This window comes from Schistocerca serialis, chromosome 1, assembly GCF_023864345.2.
Source record: "Schistocerca serialis cubense isolate TAMUIC-IGC-003099 chromosome 1, iqSchSeri2.2, whole genome shotgun sequence".
Taxonomy (NCBI): domain Eukaryota; kingdom Metazoa; phylum Arthropoda; class Insecta; order Orthoptera; family Acrididae; genus Schistocerca; species Schistocerca serialis.
The window spans coordinates 308,892,734-308,911,029 of record NC_064638.1 but is presented as its reverse complement, the minus strand read 5'-3'; the positions used below and the strand labels follow the sequence as shown (position 1 = coordinate 308,911,029).

The following is an 18,296-nucleotide window of genomic DNA, read 5'->3' as shown; positions in this document are numbered from 1 at the left end:
GACATCAATACGGTAATCGAATTCTTGCCATACCCCTCCCAGCATGGCATCGTCATCTGTGGCAGTCACTTCCCGTATTCTCTCCTGGAGCTTCACTACATCACACGATAGAGGCAGTAGATACACCAGATCCGTATTGTGTCCCCACACAAAAAAGTCACACAAAGTGAGATCTGGTGATCAGGGAGGGTAGGATCAACAAGCCAATGTACAGCAGGTACGTAATCTGGTAACGTCACATGTTCAACATTTTTCGTCCACATTTGGGGTATTTCTTGACATCTGCAAACCCATGTGTCTGAAATTAATTGTCTCAGCATCATCTATGTTGCTTCAGTGGTTTCTACATGTTAACAAGTCTCGCCCTGTATAGTAAAAGTAACACTGCTTGTGAAAACAATGAATCCAAACTTAAAATGTCACAGCACTAGATAAAAGTCAAAACACCATATATACACCCACAGAGTAGCATTATATGGAAAAATATACACTTCATGCTGGTCTGGAGCTAGAAAATGTCCTTCGTAAAAATTTCACGGCCCTTCCTATTATCAAATGAAAAGAACTTTAACACAAAATCCAGTTGATTCTCTAGATGAGTTCTTTGCCTCCATTAAAAGTAAACTGACATCTTCTGCTTTGTAATAATTTCAGCCTCTAGTATTAGGTAATTCACAAGCTGTATTACAATGATAAAAGCTTGTAACACTGGTTTTATATATTATCAAATGTGAAATATATTAAAATGTAAAATTTATTGTTAAACCCAAGGCTTTAGCTTATAAATTATAAATCTTATTATTCTTATCTGATGTATTCAGAAGAATAATCCATACAATGTCCAAAAACAGTATTATTTTAGAGAATGATGATATAAGGAAAAGATAGATTGCTACTCAATGTAAAGATGGCACATTGAACTGCAGACAGCCACAATGAAAAGACACTTACACATTAGCTTTCATCCAAAGCCTTTTTCAGAAAAAGGAACACACACAAATTCATTCACACAAGGCAAGTACATCTCAAATACACATTATTGCCATCTCTGGCAGCTCAGATAAGAATGTAGCTGTCACATAGAACAGAAGCAGCAATCTGGAGGGGACAGGAAAGGGGAGAGGATACTAGGGTACAGGTGGGGGGAGACAAGAGTGCTGTCTGGCAGAGCACGCAGGGACTACACTGCCAATGTTCACAGCATTGGGGGGCTCTGGTTCAGAGAGGTGGTGGGGTGAAATGAGGAGCGAACAGGAGAGAAGTGGGGAAGAGAAAAGATGGGTGGTTGTGTTGGCAGAGGGCAGCTTACAAAAAGGGTGAGGGGACGAGACAAGGGAGGAGGTAACAGAACAAAGGGGGTAGAAAGTGTTGGGTGGAGGACGCTGGGGCAGCAGGTTACTGTATGTTGAACCCGGTGAATTTCGGGAGTGAAGGATGTGTTTTCTTGGAATCCTTCACAATAGTATGCCTGAAAAAAATCTTACTGGTTTTCAAGCCATGTCAATAATAAAATTCCCAAGGTTTCAATGACTACCTCTGCCATCGTTGTCACGAATAGAGCCACTGTTGCTCGGCTGGCATGGTTTTCCGCTCATATTGCGATTGTAGGCTCTGGCACCAATCAAAGAGGGTCAAAACAATGCATGCGCAGGTGAGTTGGGTAGCCCACAACAGCTCCAGCCCAAAGGGTGATCAAATGATGTCAGGTGGCATGAGGGGCCAGTGCCATGCTTGATCCCGCTGCTCTCGTCTCCCTACCAGTGTAAAGCATCCATTGTTGCTTCCTCTCAACATCCAAAGTTTGCCCATATGCCATACTAAGTGTGTACCCCTGGTCTGTATTAAAATTGTTGTTGTTCATTCTAATCGCAGCTGCTTCTTTTATAATGGAATCAAAATATGTTGACACACGAGCTAAAACACTCTTGTTTTCAAACAATATTTTGTGTCCATTTTCCAGGCAATGCTCAGCTTGTCAAGATCCCTTTGTTTAATATGACTCTTGTGCTCAGTACACCACTCTGCAGTTGTGCAAATTGTCTGACCTAGATAGATGCAGCTGCATTTGCAAGGGACACCATACACACTGGCACATGAAGAGCTATGTTGTATGTAACAGGGCGCAGCATATCTCATAACTTGGGGCGGGCCAGAGCACTGGTCTCAGTCCATGCCTCTGGAGCACATATCCTAACTTGCTGCTCTTTGCCCCACAGTATGGCAGGAAAGCAGCCAGCTTGACTTCTTCTGCCGATTTACAAGGCATCCTTCTTGAGTGGCACCTGAAAGTGTTTCCAATGCTCTCTTGTTACAACCATTCTCTCTGAGCATATGTCTCAAGTACTACAATTCAGACTGTAGGTGGTTGTCATCAGAATTAGTTTCTGCTCTCTGTGTTCAGGAGCACTTTCTCGTGTATAAGGCAGTGAAAACTACTGCCATTAAAGTGCTGATCAATGTGAATCCTTTCCTGTACCGAAGGAACAAGCCAGTCTTCTGCCTTCTGCTCAACTAAAACATCCATTAACAAGAGCTTGCCATCCTTCTCCACCTGGATGATATATTTTATGTTGGGGAGGACACTGGAGCATCTTCACTGTGAGGCCATATCAGGAAGGTATTATCGACATACCTTAGGAAGCAAAATAGAAGCAATGTCACAGTGTTAAGAGCCTACTCCTCCAAGTGCTCCAAGAAGAAATTCGTGACTGATGGAGACAGTGGTGATCCCATTGCTGAGCCATCAACCATTTGGTAATTTTTGTCATGGCACAAGAAGCATATTGTCATTAGAACATGACAGAACCATTTGATGATTCCAAGTGGAAACTCTTGGATCAAAAGATCCAGTGAGTCTTGTACTGGCACCCCGTAAAAAGTAACACAGCTTCCCAACTAATCACTACGTCAGTTTGATTTATTTTCATTTTCTTGAGTGTTTCAACGAATGTGTGTGAGTTTACAACAAGGTGTTCACTGTGTTCCAGCTTTGGTGCTAATAATTGTGCCAGATGTTTTGTCAGTCTGTAGGTGGGTGAACTGATTGCACCAACAATGGACTTAAGAAGTACATTTTCCTTACATACCTTTGGCAATCCATAAAGCTTGGGTGGTCTGGCAGCAAAAGGCATCAATTTCTTCACCAATTCATCTGCTAAACCAGAGTCCTTTAATAACTCCTGTCTTTCTGATGATGGCCTGTGTCAGACTGAAACTAAGCTTCCGATACATGTCATCTTCTAATAAATTTAGCACTTTCAGATGGTAGTCTTCAGTGTTCAGAACCACAGTAGCATTTCCTTTGTGGATTGGTAAGACAAACAAGTCTTTGGTCTCCTTCTACCTAATATTATATACTGGGATTATGTTATAAAAGATGCAGCTGAGATTAGAATGAGCAGCAACAATTTTAATGCAACCAAGGGTACACACTTAGTAGGGCATGGGGGCAGGCTTTGGATGTTGAAAGGAAGAAATGACAGGTACTTGACACTTGTAGGGACATGGGAGAAGCAGTTTCAAATGTGACGCTGGTCCCTTGTGCCACTTGATGTTACTCGGTCCCATGGTGGACCGGAGCTGCTATGACCTGCCCAATTCACCTTCTGCCTATGCATCATTTTGGCCCTCTCCAATTTGTGCAGAGGCTACAACTGTGGCCATATAAGCAGAAAACCGAGCCACCCCCAGCAATCAGTGCTTTTGCTTCTGATAATTATTGTGGAGACAGCCATTGAAAGCTCGAGAATTTTATTTGAATTGACACAGCTTGAAAACCAAGAAAGACCCTGAGATCACATATCTTTCCTCTACAGTGAAGATGTAATGTACATTGTGAGACTGCTGGAAAAACTGTAGAAAAAGGAATCACATCTACTTCCTTTAGCATTTTTGCAGTGCTGCCAGGACAAGGAGGTAATTCCTCTATGCACTGCTGTTAAGCGCCACATTCAAACTCTTACAGTGGACAGAATTTTGAAGAGGAAAAGTCATCCCATAGTGAGACAACGCATATGGCAGACTAGGTAAGAGCTTGATCCTAATGCCAGAAACTTATTTGATTGTCATCAGTTTTTCTCATCAACCTTGTTGCCATTCAGTTGGGAAAGTGGACGTATCTATGGCAGCACAACAACTTGCAAGTCTGTGGAAGACAACATATAAGCAATATAACATGTTTGACAGCTTAACTATGGAGGAGCTGAGGCAACTAGGACAGTTGTTTAATTCTCCAATCAAGAACAGGACTATCCCTCTGTGGCAGCACTGTGTCCGCGACATCTACCAATTTTGTATATTATTAGTGGAATAGAGTAGTGCATTCGGCATCACTTGTACGAGGCTGCTGAGGACATCAGACTAACCACTGGCTATCTACTGGAGAAAGTCAAGCCACTGGAATCTAATATTAGCCAGGAGGAACAATGTGGCTTATTGCTCCAGAAAATTTTGGGAGAACTGCCAGATGTTTGTAACTTCCTGCCACAATATTTCGGTGCAGAGTGTTCTAGCCATCTTTAGGCAATACTGGCGGAAACGCACTGAGCTCTGGTATTTAAGGCCCCACCAGCACATGCGTGGTGGATTCACTTGGTGTTGGGCATGCACTATTTGAGCACATTCGATTCTGCTGCACTGCGCGCCCTAAATGCTGAAAACTCGCTGCATCGATATCAATTCGATTGTCTTCCCATAGTTCCATCACAGAACTACACCGGCTATGGAGGCCTTACCTGTCAACAAGAAAATACTGCTGTGGTTCTGAACACTGAAGACTTTTATTAAAAGATGATTCATACCACAAGCCTAGTCATGATCCCACAGGGGCCACTGTCTGAAAGAAAGTAAAGTTATTAACACCTCTTGCCGGCAGACCTCCCACACTTTTCTCACGCTTTATGGTTTACCAAAGATACAATCAGGAAAATGTCCCTCTTAGGTCCATCGTTAGTGCAATAAATTTGCCAACCTACAGACTGACAAAACATCTTGCACAATTATTAGCACCAAAACTGGGACATAGTGAACACCTTGTTGTAGACTCACACACATTTGTTGTAAAACTCAAGAAGATGAAAATAGGCTTAAAAAATGTAATGGTTAGTCTGGAAGTTGTGTTACTTTTTACAAGGGTGCTAGTACAAGACATGCTGGATCTTTTGGCCCGATAATTTCCACCTGGAATCATCAAATTGTTTCCTCATGTCCTAAAACAACGTATTTCCTGTACCACAATGAATATTATGAAATAACGGATGGCACAGCAATGGGATCTCCACTGTCTCCAGCAGTCGCAAATGTCTTCATGGAGCATTTCGACAAGCAGGCTCTAAACTCTTTGGCATTGCATCTGTCTTGCTGCCTAAGATAAGTCGATGACATGTTTCTGATAAGGCCTCACAGTGAAAATGAAATGCAACAGTTTGTTGATCACATGAACGGTGTCCATACCAACATTAAATCTGCCAGGAGAAGGAGAAGGATGGTAAGCTACCTTTCTTGCATGTTTTAGTTTAGTGGAATGCAGGAGCCCAGCTTGTTCATACAGTGTGCAGGAAACTGACACTCACTGATCAGTACTCGAACGGCAACAGTGTTCACCACCTTGTACACAGGAAAGTGGTCCTGAGCACATTACCACACTGAGAATAGGTAATTTCTGATGACGATGTCCTACAGTCTGAATTTCAGCACTTGAGATGTTTTCAGCGAGAATGGTTATGGCAAGAGGGACATGGCAAACATTTTCAGGTTCCACTGAAGAAGGAAACCTTGTGTGCTGGCAGAAGATGTCAAGTTGGCTGCTTTCCTGCCATACTGTGGTGCAATGAGCAACAAGTTAGGATATGTGCTGCATAGGAATGGACTCAGACCACTGTTCTGGCCCGCCACCAAGATATGAAATATGTTGTACCACATTATAGATGACATAGTTCTTTGTGTGCCTGTGTACAGTACCCCTTGCGAATGCAGTAGCATCTATCTAGGTCAGATTGCACAGCTGCAGAGCATTGTACCGAGCACAAGTGTCATATTAAACCAAGGGAGTTTGACAAGTCAGCCAAAGCTGAGCATTGCATGAAAGACAATACAACATAAAGTATGAAAACAAGAGAGTCCTGGCTCAAGTGTCAACATACTGGGATTCCATTATAAAAGAGGCGGCTACTATTAGAATGAACAGCAACAATTTTAATAGAGACCAGGGATACACACATACAGGGCATGGGGGTGGGATTTAGATATTGAAAGGAATCAGCAATGGATGCTTGATGCTTGTAGGCAGGTGGGAGCAACGGTTTCAAAAGAGGCGCCGGGCCCTTGCACCACCTATCTTCACAGTCCTGCGATGGGCCGGAGCTGCTGTGAGCTGCCCAGCTCACTTTAGGTACATGCCTCATTTCAGCCCTCTCTGATTGGTGCCAGAAGCTGCAACTGTGGTTATAAAAGTGGAAAACTGTGCCAGTCCTGGTAGTCAACTGTTTTACTCCTGATGATGATAATGGAGATGGCCATCAAAAGCTCGAGAATTTTATTTGAATTGACGCAGCTTGGAAACTGAGAAGATTTTATTCGGAAAATATGTTGTAAGGATAACTCCCACTGATACAGTTAAGAAAAAAATGGTGGTTAAGGAGAGGATTCAGATGGCTTGGGTAGTGAAGCAGCAATTGAAATCAAGCATGTTATGTTCAACTGCATGTTGTGCAACAGAGTGACCTTCTCTGCTCCTAGCCACAGTTTGGCTGTGGCCGTTCATCCCGGTGAGTAGTTATACCAATATAAAAAGCTGTGCACTAATTGCAACAGAGCTGGTACATGACATGGCTGCTTTCTCAGATGGCCCAGCCTCTAATGGCGTAGGATAAGCCTCTGACAGGACTGGAACAAGAAGCACTGAAGGATGGATTGGGTAAGTTTTGAACCTTGATCTTTCACAGAGATATGTTCACTGTGGCAAGGGGCTGGGATTGGGAATGGCATAGGGATGGATCAGGATGTTGTGAAGGTTGGGTAAGCAACGGAACACTGCTTTGAGGGGTGGTAAGGATCTTGGGTAAGATGTTTATCTTTTCAGGGCATGATGATATATAATCAAAGCTCTGATGAAGGATGTGGTTCAGTTGTTCCATTCCGAGGTAGTGTTGACTGCCAAAGGGGGGACTCCATTGCAACTGGTTCTTGGAGGTAGGGAGTATTGGTGGTATGTGGACGAAATGGCAAGGGAGATCTGTTTGCAGACTAGGTCAAGGAGATAGTGCCTGTCTATCAAGACCTTGGTGGGACCCTCAGCACAGTGTGCAAGGGAATTCCTATCACTATAGATACACATTCCTGCATGGCCAGACTGTATGGAAGGATTTTTTTTATGCAGACACCATGACAGCTGTCAAAATGCACATACAGTAGGTAGTTGGTGAATTTAATGTGGACAGAAGATCTCCTCTAGATGGCACATAAACAGGATGGCATAGGAGGGTGCCACACAGATGGCCATGGTTGTGTCGCAGATTTTTTGTGTGCCTTCCTTTCAACAGACAAGTAGTTGTGAGTTAGGATGAAGTTAATAAAGTGCATGAGGAATGTAGTAGCAGTGGGTTTTGAGTCTTAAGAATGTTGGGAAAGGTAGTGTTCAGTAGTGGTGAGACCAAGAGCATGAGGGATGTCAGTAGGTGGGGAAGGAGTGTCAACAGTGACAAGTAGGAATTAAAGAAATAAATGAGGTGCGGATGGTGAAACATCTGTAAAGGAAATGGTTGGTATCTCTGATGTGGGAGGCTAGATTACAGGCAATTGGTTGAAGTTGTTGGTCAATGAGGGCAGAAATTCTTTCAGTGGGACACAATAAGCAGCTACAATGGGGCTTCCAGGATTGTTGGGTTTGTGGATTTTGGGGAGCATTCAGAATGCAGGTATACAGGGTGTCATAGCAGTGAGGACAGGAAATGGATTCAGGCAAGAGGTACGGGGAAAGCCATAAGTCTTTAATCGGTGATTGGAGGTTATATTGGAGATTATTCTGGCACAGTTTATACATAATTGCCAGAGGCCTTCGCAGGTAGTCAATGCGATTCATAACAACAGTGGTGGAACCTTTGTCTGCAAGTAGGACGATTAGGTCAAGATTTGGTTTAAGATGTGTATGGCTGTCCTTTCTTCTCCTAGGAGTTTGGTGTTCTGAAGAAAGGACCTGTGGAAGGTTGCTGAGGCCAAGTTGGAGGTAAGGAAGGTGACCAGGGAGTGGCTAGTTGGAAGGAGGGAAGATCAGGGTTGGACAGTGGTATGAAATGGGAGAGACAGGGTTCAGTGTTGGGATTAGGATAGAGGTTAGGTTGCCACCCCTCCCTCCCCCCCCCCCTCTCCCCTCCCAAAACTACCTACCAACACACCATGCAACTCAGAGATGAACCATTCTCGTAAATTCTTTTTAACCTCTTCACAGAAGTTTCAGTCCTGTCCAAAGTCCTCATCTTTATCCATAATCCCACATTTAGCTATCCTACCTGTAGGCAAAAGTTCTATCACTGTTGTTTGAATCACAGGACTACCTGGTGGAAGGCCTCTGCCAACTGTCTATAAACTCTGCCAGAGTGAACTCATCCCAGAAGGCCAACATAACCTCCAATCACTGCTTAAAGCCTTAGGCCTTTCACAGAACCTCTTGCCTGAATCCATTTCCTCCCCTCACTCCTATGACACCCTGTAGAACTACTTAAATCTAACTAACCTAAGGACATCACACACATCTATGTACGAGGCAGGATTCGAACCTGCGACCGTATCAGTCGCACGGTTCCCGACTGAAGCACCTAGAAGCGCTCAGCCACCATGGCCAGCACACTTTATTAACTTCATCCTGACTCACTTCTGAATGCTCCCCAAAATACACAAACCCAACAATCCTGGACGTCCCATTGTAGCTTGTTATTGTGTCCCCCTGAAAGAATTTCGGACCTCGTTGACAAACAACTTCAACCAATTGTCAGTAATCTAGCCTTCCACATCAGCGATACCAACCATTTCCTCTACAAACTTTCTATCATCCCCACCACATTATCTTTTGAATTCCTACTCATCACTCTTGACACTACTTCCCTATACACTAACATCCCTCATGCTCATGGTCTTACCACAACTGAATACTACCTTTCCCAACATTCTTAAGACTCAAAACCCACTGCTATCTCATTCCTCATACACTTTATTAATGGTTCAAATGGCATTGAGCACTATGGGACTTAACAGCTGAGGTCATTAGTCCCCTAGAACTACTTAAATCTAACTAACCTAAGGACATCACACACATCTATGTACGAGGCAGGATTCGAACCTGCGACCGTAGCAGTCGCACGGTTCCCGACTGAAGAGCCTAGAAGCGCTCAGCCACCATGGCCGGCACACTTTATTAACTTCATCCTGACTCACAACTAATTGTCCGTTGAAAGGAAGGCACACAAAACACCTGTGGCACAACCACTGCCATATGCATGGCACCCTCCTATGCTAGCCTGTTTATGGGCCCCCCCCCCCCCCCCCCAAATGCCAAACCCCTAGTCTGGTTCAAGTTCATTTATGATATTTTCATGATATAGACCCATGGCTAAGACACCCTGTCTTCATTCTTTGACAACCTTCAACACCTTCTCTCCCATCCACTTCACCTAGTCCTCCTTAACCCAGCATGCAACTTTCCAGGATCTTGACCTCCTCCTCTCTGATGTCTCTTTCCACACATCTGTCCACATTAAACCCACAAACCATTAACAGTACCTGCATTGTGACAGTTGTCATCCCTTCCATACCAACAAATTCTGCCCCCATTCACCGTGGCCACCCAGGGACAGCATATCTGCAATGACAAGAACTTCCTTGCTAAGTGTGCTGAGAGTCTCACCAAGGCCTTCACAGACGGGCACTAACACCCAGATCTTGTCTGCAAACAGATCTCCCATGCTATTTCCCCCACATAACCCCAATCCTCCCACTACTACCCCCTCCTCTCAAGAACTAGCTACAAAGGAGTGTTCCATTCATAACACATTACCACACTGGAGTGGAAAAATGAACCACATCCTTTGTCAGAGCTTTGGCTACCTATCATCATGCCCTGAAATAAGGGACACCCTAACCAAGACATTGGTGTTCCACTGCCCACCGAACAACCACAACATCCTAGTGCATCCCATTGCCACTGGTATCATATCCCTGCGAAACACCCGGGTGCAAGACCTGTCCTATCCACCCCCACAGCCCTTCTTTTTCCAGTCCTACTCCATTGGAGGCCAGGTCACCTGTGAAAGCAGTCACACCACATACCACCTCTGTTGCAATCAATGCACAACTTTTTATTTTGGTATGACTACCAGTTAGCTGTCCATCAGTATGAATGGACACCACCAAACTATGTCCAAGAATAAAGGAGACCACCATATGGCAGAACATGATGCTGAATATAATACGCTTTATTTCAATGGTGGTTTCACTACCCAAGCTGTCAGGACCCTCACCTCCACTCCATCTTTTCTGAACTGTTCAGATGTGAGTTATCCTAACAACACATTCTCCACTCCTGAAATTATCCTGGTCTCAACCTACAGTAGCTCCACATCCTCCACCCAACAGTTTCCAACCCCTCTGTCCAATCACCTCCTCCCTATTCTCATCCCCTCACCCTTTTTGTGTGCCAATCTGCCAGTGCACCTGACCATCTTTTCCCTTTGACATTCCTCTCCTTTTCTGCTCCCTGTTCAGCCACCCTCCCCCTCCTCCTCCTCAAACCACAGCCTTCCAACACTGCACCTGTTGGCAGTCTAGTCCCTGCATGCTGCACCAGACAGTACTCTTCTCTCTCCCCACCCATATCCTGCTATCTATCCCCTCCTCCCCCCCCCCCCCCCACCCGATTATTGCTTCCATTCTAAATGACATTTGCATTCCGGCCTGTGGTATAAGAGATGTTGGTCACTTGTGCATGAGATGTACTTGCTTTTGTGGATGTATGTATGTATGTGTGTGTGTGTGTGTGTGTGTGTGTGTGTGTGTGTGTGTGTGTGTGTCCTTGTCTGAAGAAGGCCTGGGGCAGAAGCTAATGTGGAAGTGTCTTTTTGTTGTACCTGTTTGCAACTCAGTGCGCCATCTTGATGGTGAGTGGCAATCTATCTTTTACTTATATTTCTGATATTCCAGCTTGAAGTTTCCATTGTTTGTTTCATTTTAGAGATTGTAATGACTAAACAATGTTGTGGTGAATTACTACACAAAAGGTAAGTCAACTTTTTGACATTTTCACCTCCAAAACCTCATATCATCTGTACTGCAAAAGCTGCAGAGTTAAGATATTTAATTCAGGTTCTCATCCATATAATCACAAAAGAAATTAAAATAATGTATTTCATGCATTATTTCTAATGGAGCAGTTAGCCCTTGTGCAATACTGAACAGCATGCGTAGAGATTTACCTAAATACAGTGACACCCAATTTGCAGTAACCAGTAATTAATTTTGAAGAAAATACTATTTATGTTTTCAAGTGCTGATATTACTCCATTAGCCTTGGTTTTAACAGTTACACTGTCAGAAAAAAGTACTCTCTTCACTTTTTGATATATAATGTAAGATCATTTATGATAAGGACAAGGACAACAGTAAACCCAATATGGTACAACTGCAGAATCTATTTAACTGCAGACACTTCTGAAGTATACTAATGCATCAGCCTAGACAGTTTGATAACCAGTTAACAGGAAGATTTCTGTTATCACAATATTTAAGCTTCCCTAGGAGAAAACTGTGAACTGTGCAATTAAATAGTTTCGAAAAGTCACAGATAATTCCTATCGGCAATATTTTACCATTTAAATTTTATACAATCTGGTTCATGAATTGAAAAACAGCAAGTTTTGTGGAAAGACCGTTTTGAAATCCAAACTGGGAGTAAGTAGGCTATCTTATTTTAAGAGGAGTCTGTTCTGGCTCTTTCATACTTAATCTTTCTCAGTACCTTTGATAAGGAGACAAGTAGTAAGACTGACTGGTCATTATTGATACTTGTCTTAAGGTGTGATTCCAATATATCATCTGAGATGACTGTGGCTGTATGATCTGAACTGCTAATTCATAATCATCATAGTGGTGCACTTTCTCAAAAGCATATGCAGTAGGTCAATACAAACAGACTGGTTAATGAAATGGCAGTGAAATAAAGTATACAGATAGACAATGAATTTGCTTTCTTATTAGTACATTTCAACACTATATGAACCCAGTCATCAGTTTTACAAACAATTGGAAGTGTTGAAGCTTTACATTTCATAGTTGCAACCAGCCATTATGAGGGACTTCCGTTACCATGTGGCATCACTAACTTATCCATAATTTTTATTTTCTCCTTCTGTATCAATGGGGGACTTGTAAGCCTAATGACTACTTCACAATTTAATACTGTTTGGGGGTAACGTAAGTTTTGGAATATTGTGTGGAGGCTTACAAAGGTTTTAATACCTATGTTTTTGCATGTACTGTTGTCTGTGGCAAAGTACCTACCTAAATTAAGTATTTAAGTATGAATCTATAAATAACAGTTGATGCCAGGCAACATCAAATCTGTCAACTGAAGTAGTTAAATAAGTACACTACTGGCCATTAAAATTGCTACACCAAGAAGAAATGCAGATGATAAATGGGTATTCATTGGACAAATATATTATACTAGAACCGACATGTGATTACATTTTTACACAATTTGGGTGCATAGATCCTGAGAAATCAGTACCCATAACAAGCACCTCTGGCCGTAATAACAGAGCTTGGATGGCGTGTACAGGTACAGCTGCCCATGCAGCTTCAACATCATACCACAGTTCATCAAGAGTAGTGACTGGCGTATTGTGACAAGCCAGTTGCTTGGCCACCATTGACCAGACATTTTCAATTGATGAGAATTCTGGAGAATGTGCTGGCCAGGGCACAGTCAAACATTTTCTGTATCCAGAAAGGCCCGTACAGGACCTGCAACATGTGGTCATGCATTATCCTGCTGAAATGTAGGGTTTCGCAGGGATCGAATGAAGGGTAGAGCCATGGGTCGTAACACATCTGAAATGTAACGTCCACTGTTCAAAGTGCCGTCAATGCAAACAAGAGGTGACCGAGACTTGTAACCAATGGCACCCCATACCATCATGCCGGGTGATATGCCAGTATGGCGATGACGACTACACGCTTCCAATGTGCGTTCACCACGATGTCGCCAAACACGGATGCGACCATCATAATGCTGTAAACAGAACCTGGATTCATCTGAAAAAATGACGTTTTGCCATTCGTGCACCCAGGTTGGCCGTTGAGTACACCATCATGGGCATTCATGTCTGTGACGCACTGTCAAGAGTAACCGCATCCATGGTCTCCTAGCTGATAGTCCATGCTGCAGCAAACATCGTCGAACTGTTTGTGCAGATGGTTGTTGTCTTGCAAATGTCCCCATCTGTTGACTCAGGGATGGAGACCTGGCTGCACGATCCGTTACAGCCATGCGGATAAGATGCCTGTCATCTCAACTGCTAGTGATACGAGGCTGTTGGGATTCAGCACGACGTTCCGTAATACTCTCCTGAACCCACCAATTCCATATTCTGCCGACAGTCATTCGATCTCGACCAATGCGAGCAACAATGTCGCGATATGACAAACCGCAATCGCGATAGGCTACAATCAGACCTTTATAAAAGTCGGAAACGTGATGGTACACATTTCTCCTCCTTACACGAGGCATCGCAACAACGTTTCACCAGGCAACGCCGGTCAACTGCTGTCTGTGTATGAGAAATCGGTTGGAAACTTTCCTCATGTCAGCACGTTGTAGGTGTCGCCACCAGTGCCAACCTTTTGTGAAAGCTCTGAATAGCTAATCATTTGCATATCAGCATCTTCTTCCTGTCAGTTAAATTTCACGTCTGTAGCATGTCATCTTCGTGGCGTAGCAATTTTAATGGCCAGTAGTGTATGTTGTTTATTCTGTAGTCTTTCCATCATAAATGCTCCTTATACTGCTTACCTTCATTTGAAAACATCTCCTTTGCAATAAAGTAGACTAGATTCTTGCTAGTCCGGCTCTCAGGAGTCCACCCTCTCAGTAATCTGGCGCACATCCAAAAATACATGCACAATGAATTATCATGCACAACAATGCTTAGTTAAACAATGCTTTATTTACTGTATTTTTCGAGGTTCTTCGCAGAAAGCCATTGCTGCTGAGTTCAATGTTGGACAAGCAACTATATATGACATCAAAAAGAAAGAAGATGTTATTTGACAGTACTGAACACAAACGGATAGTGACTTGGGAAAACAGAGGGTTATGCGAAAGATTGAGAATGAAGAACTGGACATAGCTGTTAATGGATGGTTCATACAACAAAGCAGTACAGAAATTCCAGTCAGTGGCCCAATTATAAAGTAAAAAGCAGCTGCATTTAACAAACAACGTGACCGGTAGTAACTTGTTTGAAGTGAGTGAAGGTTGGCTATCAAAATGGAAAAAACAACATGTCACTCGGCAGCTGACAGTCACCAGCGAAAGTCACTCAGCTAACAATATGGATGCTGATAAGTTTGTCAGCAAGATACAGAAGATAACAGAGGGAGAAAATTTAACTGCTGATGCCTTGTATAATGCTGACGAAGCAGGACTCTTTTACAACAGGCTTCCTTCAAAAACATTAGCTGCCAAGAATGAGAAGGAAGCTCATGGTTACAAACAACAGAAACAGCGCGTAACATTAATGGCATGTTGTAAAGCAAATGGGAGTCATAGCCTACCGCTAATGGTGATTGGAAAATCTCAACATCCATGTTGTTTTCAACAAACTGACATAAATACTCTACCAGTGTAATATTGCGTTCAGAAGAAAGCGTGGATGGACAGACAAATATTCGCTTGGTGGTTGCATGAAACGTTTGTACCAGCAGTGAGAAAAGAGCTAAAGAAGAAAAAACTTCCACTGAAAGCTATCCTTATAATTGACAATGCTGCTAGTCATCCTTCAGATGTTTCTCTAAAATCCGATTGTATGCAGGTACAAGCACTCTTTCTCCAAGCCATTGTGACAGCCTTAATTCAACCCATGAACCGGGGACTTTTGGAATCAATTAAACATCATTATCGAGATTCAATTCTCATCTCCTCGCTGAACGAAAGTGAAAACGACTCTATCGAGACTATGCTGAAGGCATGGAAAGCAACTACCATACGTGATGTTGTTTTCCAAGCAGCTAAAGCATGGGATAAAGTGGAGAGCACTACCATAGTGAAGAGCTGGAAAAAACTATGGCCTCCATTGATGCCGAGTTGGATCCAGTAGTGAGTGACAGAATTATCAATTACTTTGTACACTGACATGTTCCACAACCTTCCAGGAGGAGAAGAAATTGATGATGAAGATGTTACTAAGTGGCTGTATGAGGAACACTGTGATATGGACCAAACTGTAATAGATGAAGAAATAATCAAAAGAGTGCAAGAAAGTGATGAAGAAGAGGACACAGGAGGAGAGAGCATGAAGATTTCTTACACTGCTGTTGCTGAAGGTGCCGAGGTCTTCCTGCAGTACATTATGCAACAACCAGATATACATGCAGTACCGATGTAATGCTTATAAAGCAGTTGCATGATAAAGCATGCCACCGTCGCGTACATCACTACAACAGTTAAAAATTAGGGACACGTTTCAGGTGAGTGATACAGAAGTATAATTATTTACAGTATACATTCAAGGATTAAGTTTTCTTTGAAAATTAATGTATTTTTGGATTTAATAAAGTATGTCCGCTATGTTTTAAAACTGTATCCTTTGGTTTAATAAGGTACAGTACATTATATCTCCTATGTTTTCAAAATAAATGAATTAAATAAATTTCAGACATTCAATAATCTGGCACTTCTGCTAATCCGGCTCCCATGTGTGCCAGGAATGGCCGGATTAGCAAGAGTCTAGAGTAACATTTTTTTTTCATGACTATGTCAATTGCTTTTTCAACATCCTTTGTGTGTTCATGTTTAGTAAGTTTACCTTCTTTACATTTTTGTTCTTCATTTCCATTACCTCATTCTGGTAGTAACTCATAACACAGCCACCAACTACAAATATTGTAATACACGATACTAAAGACAATATACAAAACAATCACTAAGAGCTCTGGAACAGCTGAAAGTAAGAGTGTGTTATATTGCATGTACTACTTTTTACATTCACAAACATAAGAAGATAACCTTGATGTTTGAAAACTTTTAGTTTATGAATCTATTGATTTTTTTCCTGGATCTTGTTGACCGGAGTAAGCTGTATGTCTTTGTTATTTGCATTTTGTAAATCACAGAGCTACATAATTCTCGGAGAAAACTGTCAACAGGAAATCTGATACCTTTTAAACTAGGTGTGGCAGTGGAAACAATGAAGGCTTCATTGTAAGAAGAGGTTTAGCCAACTACTTTAGCAGTAGTATTGGCTCAATACCATGGCAAATGAAACAAGTAACAAGAACAGACTGACAGTAATGAAACCAAATTTGGTCATTTCTTGATGTAACATTAAAAAATTGTAATTAAATTAGCAAAATAAATAACGTATTCTTATCGCACTGTAGTTTCAATGATCTTGCAGTTTCAATCCACATCTGACCTAGCATGGTGGTTCCATCCCACCTGTTATGTTTTCGATCTCTGCAAATAACTAACCTTTTTCTCTCTTTTCTCTAATTCTCTGCTATATTTTCTATCCTATTATAAAAGTAATATCTGGTGAATATACTGATATTCCACAAGTGTAATTCAGCTTTCCCCCATTTAGGTTCATTGCTCAGTTTATTCTCCTCACTGTACCATTTACATTGATACCATCAGTTTGGCTATACAGCTTGTTAATTAAAAGTTACAGTTAGATAAAGTTAACACTATAGTTTGATATGTGGAAAGCTTTGTAAGCTAACCAGGATAATTCCACTAACGATCAACACCAACAGAAACCTAGGCATTCCGACTTTCCTGTAAAGTACCTTACATTACCACAAACTGGTTAGTTGAACAGATAATTAGCATTCAAGTTCATAAGCAGACCCATTTTCCATTGCAAAGTCATAATCAGTGTTTCATTCTGCCCTTTGACTGCACAGTTTTGTTCCAGTACCTAATTTCTCTGTACAATATCACTTGCAGCTCTAATTAACAAATTCACTATTTAATAATTTCATGTAATTTGCCATAATCTGCAGAAAGGCGCTCCTATATAAAACAAGGAGATTCACACTGTGTAAGAATAATAGCGTCTGTGTACTTTTCTAAATTTCCGATCAGCAACACTTTTTATAAGTCAGAATCACGTTAGCACTTGTAGTCTATCAAAAAGAGTAAACCCCAACCTAGCCATTTTTAAAGCATTATGTAGTTTTTGAAATAACAGTTTGTTCTTATACCCATATATAAGTAGTCAGACATCACCTAAAGCTGGCAGTTCATGATCAGAAAGCGATGAGTAAGATCTAAGTTGTGTGCAATCCTGGTATTGGCATTCACCCCATTCATGCACGTTTTTTATGCAAAAATATATGGACCAACATCAGCGAAATTCAGTAACTTTAATAATTTCTGTGTGATTACAGTATCTCAAATTAAGGAACATTTTTGTCGGACAGTGTTGTGACTAACAGGAAGTGTGGAAGGATATTGTCACAATAACAAGTGACTGCTGCGCACAGTGATGTTCATTATAGCTGAATTGAATGAACTATCTAAGTGTAATTCATTCTAATAAGTAACTGCAAGTCCATGCTAAGAGCAAACTAAGATTTTTTTCATAAATGTGAAAAGTGTTTTTGTGCACTCAACAGAACAATTAACTTCACCACTTAATCATAGATGCTGATCTGGTTCAACGCACATATAAATTTTCGTAGGTGACAAAGTGGTCACCGTTACTACCGATCACGCTTAGTGAAGATTAGATGTGTGTGTTAGCGCAAACTAAAATGAGGTGGTGTGTACATTTTTGGGCAAACATCAGCTTTGTGGTGATAAATGGTGGTGCTACTGAGGAGAGACTATAAAAATCAGGTCAATATTGCTGCACAGACATTATTTCTGATATTAGCATCTTTGTATTGATGGTGTTTAAGAGTTATACACAATTCAACATTCTTACAGTGATGTAATGAGTTCGAAGCACCTAACCCAAGCTACACAAGCTACAAACAAAACTGCCAGAAAATTAAGCAAACTGCAATGACAGTGCTCCTGATCACAT

The 18,296-nt window shown here is 41.9% G+C and overlaps 1 protein-coding gene across 3 annotated transcripts in view; it reads right to left on the bottom strand.

Annotated features, from left to right (window-relative positions):
* The window catches only part of LOC126469313 (ankyrin repeat and SOCS box protein 3-like), a 318,803-nt gene that overhangs the window by 129,190 nt on the left and 171,317 nt on the right, over positions 1-18,296 (bottom strand). The window lies entirely within an intron of this gene.